This window comes from Heterocephalus glaber, unplaced genomic scaffold (genome assembly GCF_053883595.1).
Source record: "Heterocephalus glaber isolate CG9 unplaced genomic scaffold, H.glaber_assembly_v1.0 deba00001587, whole genome shotgun sequence".
Classification (NCBI taxonomy): domain Eukaryota; kingdom Metazoa; phylum Chordata; class Mammalia; order Rodentia; family Bathyergidae; genus Heterocephalus; species Heterocephalus glaber.
The window spans coordinates 3,875,861-3,896,875 of NW_028258365.1; the positions used below are offsets into that span (position 1 = coordinate 3,875,861).

A 21,015-nucleotide genomic window follows, 5' to 3' on the forward strand; every position below is an offset into this window, starting at 1 on the left:
AGAATCTAGAACTAGAACCACACATATATGGTCCACTGAGTTTTGAAAGACTATTTAACATTAGCATTTTATAGAATATAAACTCAATTCAAGAGCCGAGGAAGAGATAGTGTTTTCAGCAAATGGCACTAGAACACCTGGTAACCGTATATAAAAAATTAACCTCAACCCTTTTTTTCCATACATAAAAATAACTTGAAGGGATCTATGAACCTAAATATGAAAGCTTAAAAGTATAAAACTTTAAGAAGAAATTAGAAGGGAAAATGTTTAGGAATTCAGGGTAGGCAAGAACTACCTAGGATACATAAAACATGATGTATAAAAGAAAAAAATTGATAAATGAGATTCCATCAAAATTTAGAACTTTAAATGACATCGTTAAAATGAAAAGTAGTCCTTAAACAGACTATATTTACAATGCATATAAACTATGACCAGAATATATAAAGAATTCTTAGAGCTCATTAATGGACAACCCAATTAAAATGTAGACATAAGAAGGTGATAAATAGCCAGTATAGCACAAGGAATGGTGTGCAACTCTAGAATCAGAAAAATACTAATCAGTACAATAAGAAGATTGAATTATATACTCATTAGGGAGATGAAGTCAAAAGTTTTAAAAGCCTTATCATGACTTTTTCTTTTTGTTGGATTCTCCCCCTTTGTGTTTAATTTGTCACACCCAATGGATTCATTCTGCTGGGTTTCCTGGGGTTGTGATCCTCATTGTCTTTTCCTAGGGTATTGTCTAAAATTTTTTGGAGTGCCGGTTTGGTATTCATGAAGTTCCTGAGGTGCTCTTTATCATGAAAGTATCTTATTTCTCCATCAATTTTGAAAGATAGTTTTGCAGGGTACATCAATCTTGGTTGGAGGCTGTTCTCCTTTAGGGGTTGAAATACATCACTCCAAGCTCTTCTTGCCTTGAGGGTTTGCATTGAGAAGTCTGTTGTGATTCTGATGGGCTTTCCTTTGTATGTGATTTGTTTCTTTTCTCTCACTGCTTGTAGAATTCTGTTCTTCTGTTGGATTTCTGCAATCGTAACTATTATACGCCTATGTGTTGATTTTTTTTTTTTTTTGATTAAGGCTAGCTGGAGTCCCATATGCCTCACTTATCTGTATGTCAAGTTGTTTTTCACTCCTTGGGAAGTTTTCTGCCATCACTTCTGTGAACAGTTTTTTTTATGTCATCTGCACTCTCTCCTCTTTCTTCATTGACTCCAATCAGTCTTATGTTATTCTTCTTTGCATCATCTAGCAGCTTCTGGATTGATTTCTCATGTTCCCTTAGAATTTTAAAGCAATTTTTCTTTTCCCGGTCACTAATTGCAACTTTATCTTCTATATGTGAAATTCTATCCTCACATTGGGTCATTCTGCTGCACAGACTTTCAGTGGAGTTTTTAATCTCTTGGAAATCTGTTTGTATCTGTTTTATGGATTCCATTTGTTTCCTATGTTGGGATTCCATCATGTTCCTCAGATCCTCTATTTTTTTATCTGTGTCCTCTCTAGATTTATTAATCATGTCTTGCACCATGAGCAAAATCTTTGCTGTTATCAGTAATTATTTCTGATTTCCTTTTTCCCAGATCCTCTTTTGTTGCCAGTTCAGAGAGTCCAGGTAGTTAAATATCAGATTGTTCCAACTCATTTCCCTTTGGGGTTGCTGCAGATGATCCGGAAGTCTGTTTTTGAGACTTGTTTATGTGTCTTCTCATTTCCACGGGGGGGGGGGGTGCTTCTGGCACCCACGCAGCTCACCTTCTCTGCCCTAGGAGCTTGGGATGGCAGTGGGGGAGCTTCCTTCCAGGTGCTGGGACTGGCTGAGCTTCTCTGCCCTAGGAGCCTGGGATGGAGGCAGGGAGCTTCCTTCTGGGTGCTGGGACTGGCTGAGCTTCTCTGCCCTAGGAGCCTGGGATGGCGGTGGGGGAGCTTCCTTCTGGGTGCTGGGACTGGCTGAGCTTCTCTGCCCTAGGAGCCTGGGATGGAGGCAGGGAGCTTCCTTCTGGGTGCTGGGACTGGCTGAGCTTCTCTGCCCTAGGAGCCTGGGATGGAGGTGGGGAGCTTCCTTCCGGGTCAATTTTGTTTTGTTTCAAAGCTCTAAGTGATACTGAAGTTACTAGATCCCATTTTAGGAAAAGAATTGAACCCACAGAAAGCAAACAGGTGATCATGTAACTCTAGAGCTGAAATAGCCACTGTACTATAGGAAATCAGTATAATATCAGTCCTCTCAAAGAAGCCTTCCATGGACTACATGTTTCCTGAATTAGTGTTCACTGGTGGTTCTGTCAATTCAACCTAGTCTTTCACTGAAACCAATTATAATCATCCCCTTTCCCCAAGAAAAATAAAAAGGATGTGTAAACAATTTGAAGGACTGTTCTGCAAAATTTACAGGATGTATTTGACTTCTCAGAAATCATTAAAGAAAAATATAAAAGATCAATGTGAAAAATGAAGACTTTTCATTTCTTTTTCATTTTTCAATATCAAAAGAAGTGAGTACACTTTTTTTAAAAAAAAAAAGAGCTTCTCCTTGAAACTAGAACACTGAAATTTGGCAGCAGACTTGCCTCACCTTCCCTCAGTCTGACTCTGGCCAAGTCATTTCTTTGTACTTAGTTTTCTCACCCAAACTATCATATCAATCACTAGAAGGTGATGAAAGCCAAGTAAAAACTAAGTATTTGAAAGGATAAATGCGTTTATGTTTTTAAGGAAAGAATAACCTACAGACTCCAAATCCCTTTAGTATGACAAAGTCAACACAAATGGCTGTGACTTCACATCTTTGACCTATAATATCTTCACTTCTAAAATGAAGGGTTGACCTAAATGATCTCTTAGATCTGATGTGGTGTTAAAATTCTATTAACATGTTAGTCTAATACCACTATAATTGTTTGAAAAGAAATAGGAGACAACAAACATAACCAGTAGAGTACATTCAAAGCAAACATTTTGGCAGCACATGTACAAAACAAACATCTCTAGATGCTTTGAATTTAGCTTCTTCAATAAAAAGGAAACTTTAAAAAGGGTTATCTGGTGATGAAAAGGTACTCTAATACCTACAGTTTGATTCAGGTTCACGGTCAAGTGATTAATATAATCAGAATCACAACAAAGTAAGCATCATGGCAGAAGGGGTCATTTAGAACAGATTAGAGAAGAAATTGCTATTTTCTCTATCATGATTTTATTTAAACCATGAAAAAATTTACTTCCTAAAGAACTTAAATTATACTTAATAATCAAAAGTCAAAGTAGAGACAACATTACGCATACCTCTAGACTGTTCATATCTCCTTAGGTGGCGTTAGCCCTCTGCTTTCAGTGCATTTTTGGTGTGTATTAAAGGCTTAGTACAATTAAATATTAATGGCATATTTACTGAAGCACTTAGTCTACTTCTTGGGAATAAAGAGATCAAATGTGTATCCCTGTTAAAGCACAGAGACTTGCTAGAGACAGTATAATGGTTGGTGCAGCCTGGAGCTCACAGACTCATCCTATAGCTTATTGATAACCTTATCTTGTCAAATTATAATTTGTTACCAAGCATACTGAATTAGAACCTCAGACACTTTGTCAATACCTGTCAATCCACACCCAGCAAAGAAAGCAATATAGTGTTAAGTAAAGGATTTAACAAGCTGGCCATAAACCTGTCATGGGTTGTTTTTTTTCTTAGTTTCCCTTCTTTCACCACTTCCCAAGTCAAATCTAACCAAATGCACAGGGTTCAACAGAATCACTCTGAGTTGAGAGAAATACTCGTAGACTTCCTTACCACTTGTCTGTGTAACCTGCTAGATCCTGGCTGGGTAAAGGGCCTCAGTTTATTTGCTAAGTGATTAAACTAAATAGCTCTTACAGCTGACATTCCATTATTCTGTCTCTTTTTTCCTTTGAGTAACTAGCAAATGAAGCACCTTGAATAAAGTCAAATTTCCACTTTTAGCCTCAAGGTAATCTCCCACCCAAATAATCTCCATGGTATAAAAAAAACCCTGAAAGTACTTATGTTAGTTTTACTCCTTCAGGGTGGTATTTAAAGAATGAATTCTGGAATGGCTGCTATTTAGAGAAGTAGACAGAAAGGAAAGAAGATAAAAGTCATAATTTAGAATGAAATTGTTTTTCAATGAAATAATGACACATATGAGTTCATTTTCTTTCAACTTATCTATGCAGTTGTAAAATTAGGCCAGCATCCCAGTGTTGTAAACAAAATCAAAGGCTTACACAAGGAAGAGATGGACTTTAGATGGACTATTTTAGTTGTAGTTAACATAAAGGGCAAATGAAAAATTCCAAAAAGGATCTGGGAGTTGAAAAAAATCACTCCCATGTATTATCTAAACAGAAATGTATATAAATAACTCTAATGAGTTATGAAAGCAACACAACAAAAAAGAAGATACAAGCCTTTTTCCCTCCATAAAACAACAGCAGTTATCCATGAACAATAATATCTTTGAGAGGGTTCAAGAGTCCATTTAAGAATCTGAAGCAATACAAATGAGGAAAAAAAATACAGAAAATAACTGCTAGTATGGATCACAGGGGAGACAGGTAAAAGTGAGAAATCTGGAGATGGTCAAGAACAAAGAAGGGTGGGGACTATATATCATAATCTGCCACACAGCAGGTGCCACTATGGTCCCCATGACGTACTCTGCAGAGGTCACCAGCACATTCCTCCACTGAGATAACCAAGAACAATTTTACTGCAGGTTTCCTGAAGAGGAAGACGCTGCTGGGACATTTCCCCCTACAAGAAAAAGCTGCTACTGTGCCACCTAGGCCCAAGCTGCTACACTCCAACCTCAAACCCATCCCTGATCCCAGAGCCACACCTTCTCCATGCTTATCCAGATCCTAGCTCTGTGGCAACACCACAGGCAATTGTGCCTAAATTACCAGAGCCATCAGTGGCTAGTCCCATCCCAGCCTTAGAGACTCTCTTGCTCTGTACATTCCAGTGCTACAGACACCAAGTCTTCAACTACTGAATGAACACCAAACCCTCTAATATCTGACCCACTGTTGCAGAGAGTTATCCCACTCCCCAGACCCCAGAGCTGCCATAGCTCCACACATGCTTGTGCTCCAGACCCTGGCTCCCCAACTACTCCACAAGCACCCATGCCTTGAAATGGGTAATTTAACTAGCAATGAAGCAGCAGAGGTGACTGTCCTACAGGAACCTGTGCCACAACCATCTTGGACTCTGGAATCTTGTTCCCTCCACACATGCCCAAGCTCCAGACCCTGGCTTTGCAGCCACTCCACAGGCACCACACATCAGACACTGGTGACTGCCACCACAAGCATGCCCTCAAACCAAACCCAGCACCAAAAGAGATTCTCTCAACTAAAACTTACCCAGCAGGAGAAAAAGAGATCAGGAGGAGCCCAGCAGCATTTCCCGCCAAAGACCACAAGATCCTTCACCAACACTGCAGACACCCACAGCCATGGATACTGAAGGTCATAACAGCCTTTGCCAACATTGGCCTCAGCTGACAGAGCTACATGAAGACTAGAATACTGATCCCTCACTGGAGCCAGAACTGCCATCCCTCACTCAACAGGCAGCCTGATACTCACCAGTAAGAGAGATGTTTCCCCACCAAAACCACCAGAAAGACTGGAAAGGGTGACTACCCAATCAAATATGTAGACATCAATGAATGGCATATAAAAAAGCAATGAAATACAACACTACCAGAGGAGCATAATAAATATTCTAGTAACTGGCCCCTAAAAATGAAGATGTATGAAGCAACTGAAAAAAAATTAAAATACTCACTTAAGGAAGCTTGGCAAGCCACAAAAGTGCACAGAGATAATTCAGTGAAATCAGGAAAATAACATATGAGCAAAACAAGAAGTTTGACAGAGATTAAAATCATAAAAATAAACCAAACAGAAGTTCTAGAGTTGAAGAATGTAATGAATAAGGTGAAAAATATAATAGTGTCAACAGCAGAATTCATTCAGCAAAATACAAAATGTACAAACTTCAAAACAAGCTATTTCAAAATATACAGTGAAAGGGGAAAAAAGAAAAAAAAGAACTAAAAGGAATGAAGAAAGCTTTTAGGATTAATGAGATAACATCAAGAGAGCGAACATTCACATAATAGGAGTTTAAGAAAGAGAAGACAGGCTCTTTTGTTTCTTTGGAGGGGCTCCAGTTTTCACCTTCACCTTGGACATCTGTCTCCTGGCTTCCAGCACAGACTCTTCAGCTTCCTGATACAGACATGGGACTTTATGGTCTTTGGACTCTGAGTTATATCACCAACTTCTCTGTTTGTGCATCTCACAGATGGACTATGATGGGACTTTTCAGCCTCTACAGGCAGACATTTCTCAGACAAAGAAGTAAAAGCAGCAAATAAACATATAAAAAAATGTTCAACATCACTGGTCATTCGAGAGATGCAGATGAAAACAACACTGAGATTCCACCTCACCCCAGAAATAATGGCTGCTATCAAGAAATCAACCAATAACAAATGTTGGCAGGGGTGTGGAGAGAAAGGAACCCTTCTCCATTGTTGGTGGGCATGAAGATTGGTGCAACAACTATGGAAATCAGTGTGGAGATACCTCAAAGAACTAGGGCTGAAGGTCCCATTTGACCCAGCTATTCCCCTGCTGGGTATTTTCCCAAAAGAATTAAAAGAATCATACCACAGTGATATATGTGCACCCATGTTTATAGTGGCACAGTTTATAATAGCTAAAGCTTCAAAATGGCCCAAGTGCCCATCAACTGGAAACTGGATAAAGATGTGGGGTTTTTTTATAAAATGGAGTACTACTCAGCCATAAAGAATGAGAAACTAGAGTCATTTATAGCTAAATGGATGCATATTGAGGCCATACTCTTAAGTGAAATCTTTAAGATTCTGTATTGTAATTTATTAGCCATCTAGTTCTCACTTAAAATTTTACCCGCTATATCCTTACTGCAATTAATCCTTTTTTTCTTTTTGAATTAGAATTTTTTAGAGTGCTGGAATAATACCAGGAGAAATCATTGGGAGAGCACCCTGCACTCTTCAGAGCAGGATAACTGGGGAATTGCTGGGGAAAATAGACTTCAACTTCTGTCCCATTTCATTTAATGTTATTAGCTCCTAAAGTTTCAAGCAAATTTGGATAATCTTTATGTATGGAATTGGAGGTGTCAGTAGAAGAAATCTCAAAGACCTAATGGCATTTTTTCTAAGCACTTATTCCCAGTGTTTAGCCACAATAAAGAGGCAGTTTAGAGGGTTTATGAGAAAAATAATTTGGAAATTTGTTTTTATGTGTTAATAACAATCATTGTACCCATCAACTAGACCTAAATTCAAGTAAATCCTAATTTTGGCTTCATAGGGATTTTTTAGAGAAATAAATGAAATACGTATAGCTAGCCACTTTGTGAGATATAGTCAAATTAGCAGAGTGCACAGATAATAGAAAACAAGAAAACTTTACATGTCTATCAGCCTGCAGTCATGAGAACAAAAAAAAAAATTAAATACTACAAAAAATGTTAGTATGGTATAGAGAGAATTAACATTATTCATTGTTTTCAACACCATGGTTATTGTCCTTTTCTGCCACTAAGGAACTTCTTGTTTTCTTTTCTCTAGATACTATACATAATTCTTCTTTAATCTATTTCTAAAACATTACAATTAAGATCAAGATATAGTTTTACAAACGCATGATAGGCATGACATTAAGCACAGACTAACTTCTGCTTTATGTTCTACAACTCAAAGATTCTTTGATTACTGTAGCTCTGTTAAGAACTGAATTGTACCCCCCACCCCCTTCCTATGTCAAAGCAAAGCCCTAACTCCCAAAGTGATGTGACTATATATGGATATAGGGCCATTAAGGAGGTAATTAAGGTTAACTGAATTAATAAGGGTGGGGTATTAATGCAGTCTTATAAGAAAAAAATAGAGGCATCAGGAGTTTGGAAGGAGGGAAAAATGGAGGGAGGGAGAGACAGACAGACCGACACAGACAGACTGAGACCATGCAATTCTATCTGCAAGCCAAGGAGAGAGACTTGACCAGAAACGAACCCTGTTGGCATGTTGTTCATGGATTCCCAACATCCAGAACTGAAGGAAAATAAATTTCTATTGTTAAAAAAAAAGAGAGAGAAGACAGAAGAAGGGAAAGAAAGCTTCTTCAAAGAAATAATAGAAAACTTCTTAAAATTGGGGAAAGATATAAATACCTAGGTACAGGAAGCTCAACGGTCTCCTATAATTTGTAATTCAAAGAACATTACACCGACATGTTATAAACAAACTGTCATAAATCAAAGAAAAGAGAATCTTGAAAGCATCAAGAGAAAAAAAGTCCTTCTAGGAACTTTCATAAGGCTATCAATGGGATTTCTGACTAGTAACTTTGCAGACCAGAAGAGAATGAGATGATGTATTCAAAGTTATATTTTTTAAAAACTGCCAAATATTTTACTTGGTGAAGTTATTCTTCAAAACTGATGGTGAGATAAAGACTTTATCTGACCAGTGAAAGCTGAGGAAGTTCATCACCACTAGACTTGCCCTACAACAAATGTGTACTAAAGGGAATGCTTCAAGCTAAAATGAAAGAAAGCTAATTAGTCACATAAAACATATGAATATATAACCTTTAATGGTAAAGCAAGTAAACAGTCAAACTCAGAATACTCTAATACAGTGATGGTGGAATATATATCATATCTATAGTATTAATGTTAGACAAAACTATTATAAATAGCTATAGCTACATTAATTCATCAAAGGATGCACAATGTAAAAAATTTGTAAATTTTGACAGCAAAACCAAAATGGAGCCAAGCGTGGTGGTGTGTGCCTATAATTCTAGCACTTGGGAGGCAGAGGCAAGAAGATTACCATGAGTTCAAGGCCAGCCTGTGTGAGTTCAAGCCCAGCCTGAACTAATAGTGAGACCCTGGCTCAAAAAACCAAAAAAAAAAAATTTTTTTAAATAAAAATAAAAGGGCCGTAGATTTAGCTCAGTGGTTTCACCACCTGCTGCGCAAGTGCAAGGACCCGAGTTCAATCCCCGGTACCAATAATAATAATAATAATAATAATAATAATAATAAAATAAAAATAAATAAAAAGAAAAATGGAGAAAAAGCATAGAGAATAAAGAACAAATAAACAAGTAACTTGTCTAAAAAATGGATCTAAAGAGACCTTCCCCAAAAGAAGACATATGAATAGTCAAAAAGTATATTAAAAAGTGTTAAACGTCATTAATCATTTGGAAAATTAAAACGATAATGGGATATCCCCTCACACTTGTTAAGAGAGATATTTCCAAAAATACAAAAAATAGTGAGCGTTGGCAAGGATGTGTAAACTCCTGGTAGAAATGTAAGTTGGTATAGTCATTATGGAAAAGACTGTAGAAATTTCTCAAAAAATTCAAAATAGAATTACCCCATGATCTTATTTTTGGGTATATGTCCAAAGAAAATAAAAGCAGCATTTCAAAAAGATATTCATGTCTAGGAGTCAAGATATAGAATCAATCTCAGTTTTCATTGATGGGTGAATGGACAGTGTGTGTGTGTGTGTGTGTGTATGTGCATGTGTGTGTGTGTGTGTACGTTCACATGTGTGCACAATGGAACACTATTTAGTCTTTAAAAAGAAATAAATCTTGTCATTTGCAACAACATGACTGACCCTTGTGGACATTATGTAAAAGAAATAGGCCAGACACAGAAAGACTAACCCTGCACAACCTCTAAATGTAGAATCTGAAACAGTCAAACTCATTGAGACTAGAATGACAGTTATCAAATGTTAGCAGTGGGACTGGGTAGAGAATGGGGAAATGTTATTCACAGGGTACAAGGTTGCAGTCAAACAGGAAAAATCGGTTTTGGAGCTCTATGATACAACATGGTGGTGACTACAGTTAATAATATTGAATACTATATATTACAGGTGTGGCAAACACCTGTAATTATAGCACTTAGGAGGCTGAGGCAGGAGGATTACCACAACTTCAAAGTCAGCTTGGGCTACATAATGAGTTGAAAGCCAGCCTGAACTACACAGTGAGACCTTATCGCAAAAAAACCAATAATAGCCGGGGATTTAGCTCAGTGGTTCCGCGGTCTGCCCCCGCAAGCGCAAGGACCTGAGTTCAATCCCGGGTACTAAAAGACCCCCGAAAAAACAAAAAGCAAGAGAAAGCCCCAGTAATAATAATAATAATAATAAAACTTGAAAATTGCAAAAGTAGTAGATCTTCAATGCTCTCACTACAAAAGATAACGTGAGATGGTGGGCATGGTAATTCATTTGATTTAATCATTTCATAGTATACACAAATATCAAAATATCACACCGTATCCCTCACATATATACAATTCTTTTGTTTGTTTGTTTGTTTGTTTTTTGTTTTTGTTTTTGTTTTTTTAACATATATACAATTCTTATTTCTCAATTAAACTTCACTAAATCTGAAGTAAAAGAATAAAAACATATTCAACTTCACTGTTTAACATATTACTAGCATTTTTAGTGCAAACAACAAAAATGTTTAAATTTCTGGGGTTTTAAAATAAAAATTAAACTTCTTATGTAGGCATATGATGCTAAAGTAAGACACAGTACAAAGGCAAGGTTTTCATTCTGGCTTTTCCTATAGTCAGTGACATAAAGAGTGACACATTCAACCAGTGATTTCTAAGTTAGGCAAAGGAAAGGTACTACACAAGAAATTCAGTTTTATAACAAGGATTTAATGGGAAAAAGGACAGAGTTGATCTGCAAAGACAGAATAGCTTTTACCAAGTCATACAGAAGCAATTGAATACCTTCTCTGTGAAGTGCCTCGCTCTTACATTGCAGTAGAGGATTAAACTAGTTATTTCTAAGTTCCTTCAAGTCCCTTTTTTCAATGATTCCTGGAACTTTGAAGGACTTATCCAAATGAAACATGCCTAGTTTGAAGGCAAATTCACCACTAAAAAAGCCTCCATTCACACCCAGTTCTATCTAGCCTCAGTCAGTTTATTCAAGATTCTAGACTCTCTGGTTTTTTGAGGCCAAATTTTCATTTCAAACACTCCACTTTTAGAAACCTAATGGACTATTAAAGAATTGGCAAAGAGTAAAAGAAATATTTCATAACTTGTATTTTTATTTTGGAAAGAAAAAATCATAGGTTATTTTAATTTCCTGCTATAGTTCTTAATCCATTTGGACAAGCAGTTGAAGGTGGAATTTTTTATTTAGCTTTTCTCTACACTACCCACAAATCATTAAAAATGTATCCCTAGTTGAGCCCACGGTTAATTAATTGTTCTTTGCAAAATCCACCTGTAAAGATTCAGTATGAAATACCTTTTATTTCCCATTCTGCTTATGATCTTAAGTCATATGTTGGCTCCGCTTAGGCTAATCTTGACCTAATTCTCATAAAAACAAACACAGTGTGTTAGCGTTCACAACCTTTTGGCATTACATTCCTGTTTTGGGCTAGCAGTGCTGCCATCGAAGGACACAGTGCACCAAGGCCCTGGGAGGAAGTGACTTGAAATGTGTGAGCCCCACAAACCATCTGTGAATGAAAACAGTGTTTAATTAAATATCATAAACCTGAATTAAGAATCTAATTCCATATCATGTTGAAATATTTTCTGAAGCTATCATTTATTTTACACTTACCATCTGCAACAATAAGTTAAGCATTTCTCTAGTGATAAAGACTCCCTTTTAAATTCAGACTTCATTTTCTACTTCTAAGACCAGAACACACATAAGGAAAGAAAGCAAAGTTCAAAGGTAGATGTCTTATCAATGATTAATTATCCTTCTGATTAACAATTATTATTTTTCCCCATTAAGTTTATTGGTACATTTTAGGTATAAAATACAATTACATTCATCATTGGGATCTTGTACCATTACATAAGTATCCTGGTTCTTATTATTTTCCCCCTTCCCCGTGCTCCCTTCACCCCCTCCACCCTTCCCTATTTGCAAAGTCTTTGTTTCCATTTTTTTCCTTTTCTCGTATTTTTCTCTTCTCTTCTTTCCTTTCCCCTACCCCTCCCACTTCCCCTGCTCCTTTAGACCTTTACTTCCTATTACACAATATCAATTATACATTTTTAAAATTACAATATCAATATCTAGGAGACATTACCACAGATTTTACAGAATTTAAAAGGATATAGAAAGCATACTGCAAAAATCTTTTTTGAAATAAATTTGACAACTTCTAAGAAATACCTTGGAAGACAAATTAATGAAACTAACTCTGGAAGAAATATAATATTTGAATAGCACCTATCAAAGAAAGTATATTCCTAGCTTGAAAATCTACCTATATGACAACAGCAGGCTCATAAACATTTTAACTGATAAATTATATCAAATATTTAAAGCAGAAAAAAGAAGGAACACTTCTCCCCACATTTTAGGAAATCAACATTGTGCTAATCCTAAAACTGGATAAAGATAATAGAAGAAAAAAGTATGAACATAGATAGAAATTGGTTTAACAAAACAAACTATTAGAAGTCAGATCAGGCAGGATGTAGGAAGTGGTTTTATTATAGGGACCGCAGTGTTGGTTCACCATTGGAAGATCCACCTCCAAAAGTCATCATTTTAACAGAGGAAAGGAAAAAGCCATATGATCCTGTCACTAGTTGGAGAAAAAGTATTGGACTAAATTCTATAGCTGTTCATAGTAAAATCTATCAGGAGACTACAAGTAAAACAGCCTTCTCAACAGATCAAAGACATGTACTCCATACTTCCAGCAAAAACACCTTATATGAATGGAGAAGATACAATGGTTTCTCCCTAAGGTGTGGAACAAGGACAGATATGCCTACTCTTCATCTGTCCATTAAACTTTGAAACATAGGCCTAAACCAAAATAGTCTGGCAATAAAATGACACAATTAGGATAGCATTGTCACGGCAGAAGCAAAATCTTTATATGTAGATGAAATGATCATCTACAGAGAAAATACTAAGAAATTTCTAGGAGGCCCTAGACCTTGTATTTGAATTTAGCAGGATTAGAAAACACAAGGTATATATAAAAATTCAGGTCTATGTATACTTGCTATAAATGAAGAACTGGATATTGAAATTTAAAAGTTATGTAGGAGTACAAAGGACCTAGAAAATTTTTTTAAAAAGTGTTGGAAGACATTTAGTACCTAATTTTAAGACTTCTTCTAAAGCTACAGTAATCAAGGCAGTGTTGGTGTAAGGAAAGACATACAGATCACTTGAATAACACAGAGAATCTAGAAATAGAACCACACATATATGGTCCACTGAGTTTTGAAAGACTATTTAACATTAGCATTTTATAGAATATAAACTCAATTCAAGAACCAAGGAAGAGATAGTGTTTTCAGCAAACGGCACTAGAACACCTGGTATCCGTATATAAAAAATGAACCTCAACCCTTTTTTTCCATACATGAAAATAACTTGAAGGGATCTATGAACCTAAATATGAAAGCCTAAAAGTATAAAACTTTAAGAAGAAATTAGAAGGGAAAATGTTTAGGAATTCAGAGTAGACAAGAACTACCTAGGATACAAAAAACATGACATATAAAAGAGAAGAATTGATAAATGAGATTCCATCAAAATTTAGAACTTTAAATGACATCATTAAAATGAAAAGTAGTCCTTAAACAGACCATATTTACAATGCATATAAACTATGACCAGAATATATAAAGAATTCTTAGAGCTCATTAATGGACAACCCAATTAAAATGTAGACATAAGAAGGTGATAAATAGCCAGTATAGCACAAGGAATGGTGTGCAACTCTAGAATCAGAAAAATACTAATCAGTACAATAAGAAGATTGAATTATATACTCATTAGGGAGATGAAGTCAAAAGTTTTAAAAGCCTTGTCATGACTTTTTCTTTTTGTTGGATTCTCCCGCTTTGCATTTAATTTGTCACGCCCAGTGGATTCATTCTGCTGGGTTTCCTGGGGTTGTGATCCTCATTGTCTTTTCCTAGGGTATTGTCTAAAATTTTTTGGAGTGCCGGTTTGGTATTCATGAAGTTCCTGAGGTGCTCTCTGTCATGAAAGTATCTTATTTCTCCATCAATTTTGAAAGACAGTTTTGCAGGGTACATCAATCTGGGTTGGAGGCTGTTTTCCTTTAGGGCTTGAAATACATCACTCCAAGCTCTTCTTGCCTTGAGGGTTTGCATTGAGAAGTCTGCTGTGATTCTGATGGGCTTTCCTTTGCATGTGATTTGTTTCTTTTCTCTCACTGCTTGTAGAATTCTGTTCTTCTGTTGGATTTCTGCAATCCTAACTATGATATGCCTATGTGTTGATTTTTTTTGATCAAGGCTAGCTGGAGTCCTATATGCCTCATTTATCTGTATGTCAAGTTGTTTTCCACTCCTTGGGAAGTTTTCTGCCATCATTTCTGTGAACAGTTTTTTTATGTCATCTGCACTCTCTCCTGTTTCTTCATTGACTCCAATCAGTCTTCTGTTATTCTTTGCATCGTCTAGTAGCTGCTGTATTGATTTCTCGTGTTCCTTTACAATTTTAAAGCAATTTTTCTTTTCCTGGTCACTAATTGCAATCTTTTCTTCTGTATCTGAAATTCTATCCTTGCATTGGTTCATTCTGCTGTGCAGACTTTGGATGGAGTTTGTAATCTCCTGGAAATCTGTTTGCATCTGTTTTATGGATTCCATTTGTTTCCTATGTTGGGATTCCATCATGTTCCTCAGATCCTCTATTTTTTTATCTGTGTCCTCTCTAGATTTATTAATTATGTCTTGCACAATCTTTGCTGTTATCTCAGTAATTATTTCTGATTTCCTTTTTCCCAGATCCTCTTTTGTTGCCAGTTCAGAGAGTCCAGGTAGTTAAGTATCAGATTGTTCCATCTCATTTCCCTTTGGGGTTGCTGTAGGTGATCCGGAAGTCTGTTTTTGAGGCTTGTTTACGTGTCTTCTCATTTCCATGGCGCGGGGGGGTGGCTGCTTCTGGTGTCCGCGCAGCTCACCTTCTCTCCCTTAGGAGCTTGGGATGGTGGTGGGGGAGCTTCCTTCTGGATGCTGGGACCAGCTCACCTTCTCTCCTAATTAACAATTATGACCCTAATAATTCTATAATGTTTTAAAAAGGCAGTATCTGATATGAAAAGCCAAGAATCCATGTTAAATTTGAACCCTTTCACTGCCATTTAGTCAAAGAACAAAATGAAATATGGAAAGAATACTAGTTTAGAAGTAAGCATACCAGGGTCATTTAGTATCTGCACTTTTACTTTCTTCTGTTCTATGCAGAAGAAACCTGCTATACCTACCTGACAGGGTACCTATGGATTACTAAGTATCTATGAATATAAATATTCTTCCTAACAACAGGCATGTTACAAAATACTTGAACAATTCACTTTTTTTCAATTCACTTTCTTTTTATGTATACAGAACATGGAATGCATTTTAAAGGAAACTTTCAAAATGATTTCTAAAAGATTCCTAATAAAATTTTCTACTTCTTATAAGCACAAGGAAAAGTGGTAGTAAGATAGCATCTGCCCAATGAATAAGAAAAGAGCTCAAAATCTGGCATCAATGACAGCGTGAAAATATTTGAACTTTTTAAAGAACGTTTTGGGAAAAAAGATTCACAATTTTCCACAATTAAATTTAAATTTAATTAGTCATTTTAAATTACAAAGCAGCAAAACATTCATGCAAGCAGAGCTATTTATTGGCCACCTCGGGGCACTTGTCCTTAAATTGGCCCCTCACTGCATCTTTACAATGTTTTTGGACACCTGTGAGATTCTGGAGCCAAAAGAAAACATCTGCTCACATTCATGCCTCTGGGTCTTATAAGCCAATTTTATTATTAAGAGAGTTATCATAGTGAGACTTAGATTAGACCATATATAGATGGCAATGGTAAATTGGATATATGAAGTATTATTTTAATTGAGATTATACTAATTCATTTATGATTTATTGCTTTTCCAATGAAGGATCCCTAAATGTCTAAATGCCTCAGGCCCCAAATTACTTACACAAGGCCAAAATAATTAAACTTGAGCCTTTGTATGAGGTAGAAATAATATTTCGAGATGAAGTTTGGAGATACATGAATTCTCTAGGAACGATTGTGGGAAAGAGATCCAAAGCTCTTTATGAGGCTCAGTTTAAATTAAATCACACTGACTTAATTTACATCAAACTTTTTCAAACAAAGCGGTGAAGCTGTGAAACAGTCATGCAAGCACCTCATTTGCTGAGAGCTGAATATTTTTCTCTGAATTACACCCCCCTACCCCTGGCTGTGTTTTGCCTTTCCTATCTCTCCCTCTGCCTTTCTTTTCTTTCTTTTTTTTCCTGAAAAGTCGCTGGCTTCTCTTTATATAAATAGCTGGCCAACTTTTCATATTTTTTTATTTTTGTGTCCCCTTTTTGCATCACCTCCCTTCCCTAAAAGTAGTGATGTGAGGAACTAAGGTTTTATTTGGTTAGGTCAAAGGTGAGAATCCCAGGACAAAATCGTTCTTTTAATAGTCTTTGGTATGACAAAAAACATAAAACCAGGGGCCACATACCTAACTTATCCACACATACCATCAACATCAATAGATGCTCTGCCGCAGTAGCCCCAGGCGGCTGATTCTTACACACATTCTGCTTTTCAACCACTTGTCTATGACCCAGCATTTTTTTCTTTTGACTGCTCATCCAATCCTTCTATTTTTGTCTAATTTATTAATTGTAAATAGAAATCAGATCTTATATCCCATATCAGTTACTTGAATCTTTCAGATGCCCAAGTGTTACTAAATCATTACTATGTAGCATCTAATACTAGATAATGTGATAGAAGATAGATCATTGATAAAAGATAGATTAGATAGATGGATGGATAGATAGACAGATAGACAGATCGATAGATACAGAGTATTTAACATATGAGGGGATTACTTAAGAATTCCTCCAAAGTAAATATTCTATTTAGTCACTTTGTAGCTTTATGACCTGGTCAATTTAATTCAATTTCTATTTCCTCATTCCACAAAAGAGGATAATAAGACCACTTTATAGTAATGTTGTAGGGATCAAATAAAATAGTAGATAAAGAATATTTTCATATGGGCACAAAGAAAGTACTCCATAAAGGTTAGCTATTTTTGATGCTGTTAGGTTGAGACAGTCTATCCAAGAAATCAAGCAGAGTATCAGACATAAGGGCCTGGGTTCTCCTACATACCAATCCATCCTTTCTCCTTTACCTTTCAGTGTTAAAAGGCATAAATGAATGAGATTGCCAAGCAGTGACATTTATAATTAGCATGCACAAAGAAAATAAGCAGATAACTTTATTGTAAAAACACATAAAGTAACCTTCTCAGCAGAGAAAATGATTCAGATTCAGTCTATTGTTATTCTGGATAATGCTGGAATTTCTCCCCAAGTATGACAGCATAAACACTGGATAGACTGAGTTTGTGATCACTCATATGACATTTTCAACAGGCCCAAGAAAAAAAGGAACCTAATATGGAAATAACTAAATCTTAACAGTAACTAAAAGAGTAACTTACTCCTTTACCTGTTTGGGATGGAAAATTCTTTTTGCTTAACAAACACACATGTGCATTTACTGTTATGTGAAATCAGATGTGATACTATTTGTATCAGGTAATAATTTCTTTAATATTTATTTTTCTTATAAAGTATTTCAGATTTTTTAAAGATGTAGAGTATATAATGAACCCATAGTTATATACTATTCAGCTTAAGAAATACAATATCACAACTATAATTGAGGCTTCCTTAATGACTTCATTTCTCCACTCCCTTTCCCCTTAGACCCCAAGGTCATCACTACACTGAACTTCATGTTATTTATTCACATAGGATGCATTCTTCAAGATTACTCTCTCAGGCCAAGTTAAAAGGGCTAGTCTTCTATCAATCTTCAGAGTTAATTATCCCTTTTGGCCTCTGAGTAGAATTTATGATGTGGCAAAGTTTTAATGATACCAGAATTAGGTACTATTTTTTATTAAATCAAAAGAGGGAGAACATGCTATTTTAAGGCTGTAACAATTGTAAAATGCAATCTCCTTTTAAAAATATCAAGAAAGGATATTTAGAAACATGTAAATAAAAATCTCCAAATATGTGGGAAGATTCAGGATGTGACTTTCAGCAATATGAAAAACTATACATAAAAACCTTCCTATGGGATCAACTTGAAATGCTGGGGGAAATGCACACTGACATCCTATAAAGCAAAATATCCAGATGCCAAGAATAATGGAGTAACTGAAAACTTGAATAGTAAATGAGATGAGTAGCCTACCTTGTGTGGGCCTTGGTGGTGGATGGTGAGTAAGGGTTACAGGATATGAGTTTGATTTTACAGAGAATACAAAGGATAGAAGATAATTTGGTTGTTGCAAGGTGAAGAATGGAAACTAAGATCCCAACAGAATACCAGGAGGACTAAACTCTTAGAAAAGGGAGGAAGTCCCCTCACCAGCTAAAGAATGTGATAGACAATGTGGAAACCGGTTTGTCTATCCTTGGGATCTTGATGGGGAAAATCAATCCCCTGAGAATTCATAAACTGGGCTTGCACAACATATAGGTCAGAATTTATGTCAAGTGTGGTCTAGACACATGTAAAGCCACAGGTAAAGACTTTTGCAAGGTAATCGGTCCCCAGCCAAGGATTCCCACAGAGTACAGAAGTAAACTCAGAGCTACTCTGGAAGAACATTTTTAAAACAGGCTTCCCAGGAGTTTTACAGACAAGGCCCTGCTGAATATGTTTACAGTCCAAGGCTTAAAACAAAAAAGAAAAAAATCTACACCAGGTAGATTCACCAGCCAAAAAGACACACTGAAATACCCAAGAAATTCACATAATAAAAATGTCTGACAAAGACTAATACTGTGACTAAAAGAATTACCACATATTTTAACTAATTAGTCTAAAATCCCCTAAGATTTTAATAACTACTATAAATTCTGCATTCCTTAATATATATAAAAATGAAAAATGGGTAAGCAGCTGTTAAGGGAAAGAAATAACTGTACTCTGGGGAAAATCAGAAAGAGGAAACATTGAATTATTTGCCAATGATTTACATTGACACCATGTAATAACATAAAGTTGTAAATGCACTTAACAGCTACTATGTGAACATGCTTCTCTTGAAAATATGTAAACTGGGGATCTTTCTTTTTAAATGCCTACAAAACATTGATGGAGGGCAGACTGCTACCTGTACAGGGTCTGGAGGATGTTGCTCTACACATCAAAGCTAGTATGTATAGCAGCTTAAAAGTGAAGGGTGGTGCAGTAAAGTTACATTCACATTTTCCCCTTCACTATAATGCTTTACAGATTAATGATCAGTATGTATTGTCTCATTACTTTATTCTTCTGAGGCTCCCATATAGCAGATACTTATAGAAACCTCTCAGCATGATAGTAATATGTTGGCTAATCTTGAACCTAAAGTTAACCCTTCCAATCAATCACAGTAAGCGGTGAGTGAGTTCTATCTCCCCTCTACATGGAGTCATTCCTTGCCACTTTCACAATCATGTTCCTGTCTGGCCCTTGATGATATCACTCTTGGGTTCTTAGTTATCAAATATTTTATTGCAAGGTTACTTATATGAGGTGTTATTGCTGTGGGTGATACATTATTAAAACAGTTCCAGAACTTATCTTTGCTGCCTCTGGTGTGTGCTGCTCCAGTTAAATCTTACTGATTTAATCTTCTTAAAAGATGTATCGTTGACCTCTTCAAAAAACCTTTACTGATCCGGTTCTCCCACCGCCCCCGCCATGGGTCCCAGCAGCTCTGGCGGCAGGAGGAGCGGCGGCAGAGCAGCATAGCTCCGCAAGGCTCCCGTGAGCCGCAGCCCGCAGCAGCTTCCGCACGCACACCCCGCAAGGGCAAAATGCCCAAGAGGAAGGTCAGCTCTGGCCGAAGGGGCAGCGAAGGAGGAGCCCAAGAGGAGATCGGCGAGGTTGCGGCGAGGTTGTCGACTAAACCTGCTCCTGCAAAAGTGGAAACGAAGCCAAAAAAGGCAGCGGGAAAGGATAAATCTTCCAACAAAAATGTGCAAGCAAAAGGGAAAAGGGGACCAAAAGGAAAACAGGCTGAAGTGACTAATCAAGAACCTAAGGAAGATTTACCCACGGAAAACAGAGAAACTAAAAAAGAGGAGAGCACAGCCTCTGATGAAAGGGAAGAGAAAGAAGCCAAGCCTGACTGAGCACCCAGCGTCTTATCAGTGCTCCCTGTCTCCCTTCTTGTACAATCCAGAGGAATTATTTTGTAAATGCAAGTTTTTTAGTAGCTCTAGAAACATTTTTAAAAAGGAAGGAATCCCATCTCATTGCATTTTTTAAGTGTAAATGATTTTTTTTTAGAGGTGAAATCATTTGCTGGTTATTTTTTGGTACAACCAGAAAACAGTGGGATATTGAATTATGGCAGGCTTTGACTGTCCTGGGTATCAGCTTAACATTCCATAGGTGGGGGTTAGTTTTATATCCTGCAATATAAAGCATACTAAATGGTAATTTTGAGTCGCAGTCGTGCATTTAATATGTCTTGGATATTTTAAATGACTTCTATTCCCATGTTTTTAGTAGAATTGTTTCCTAAAGAAGATTACTTCCTGATCGTTGCCCTGTCAGAATTGTGTGCACTCTGTAACATCTTTTTTGGTCGTGCTAGTCCAGTTTGCCTAATTTTGCTAATGTGCTGTGAAAGATCGAAAATTTGAGTATGTAGTGTGTATGATAAGAAATTGTGAATTGCTGAGACTTAAGTAACACTTCATCAGCATTCAAAGACACTGGTACTTAATCCTTTGATGGAAAATCTGCCTTCAAATTTGAAGCTGGAAAGTCACTGGAATAACTG

General features: G+C 36.6%; 1 pseudogene; it reads right to left on the reverse strand.

The window, feature by feature from the left end:
* Nucleotides 1-5,601, reverse strand: part of LOC101705529 (PEST proteolytic signal-containing nuclear protein pseudogene) — a 52,266-nt pseudogene extending 46,665 nt beyond the window's left edge.
* Between the last annotated feature and the right edge of the window lie 15,414 nt (nt 5,602-21,015).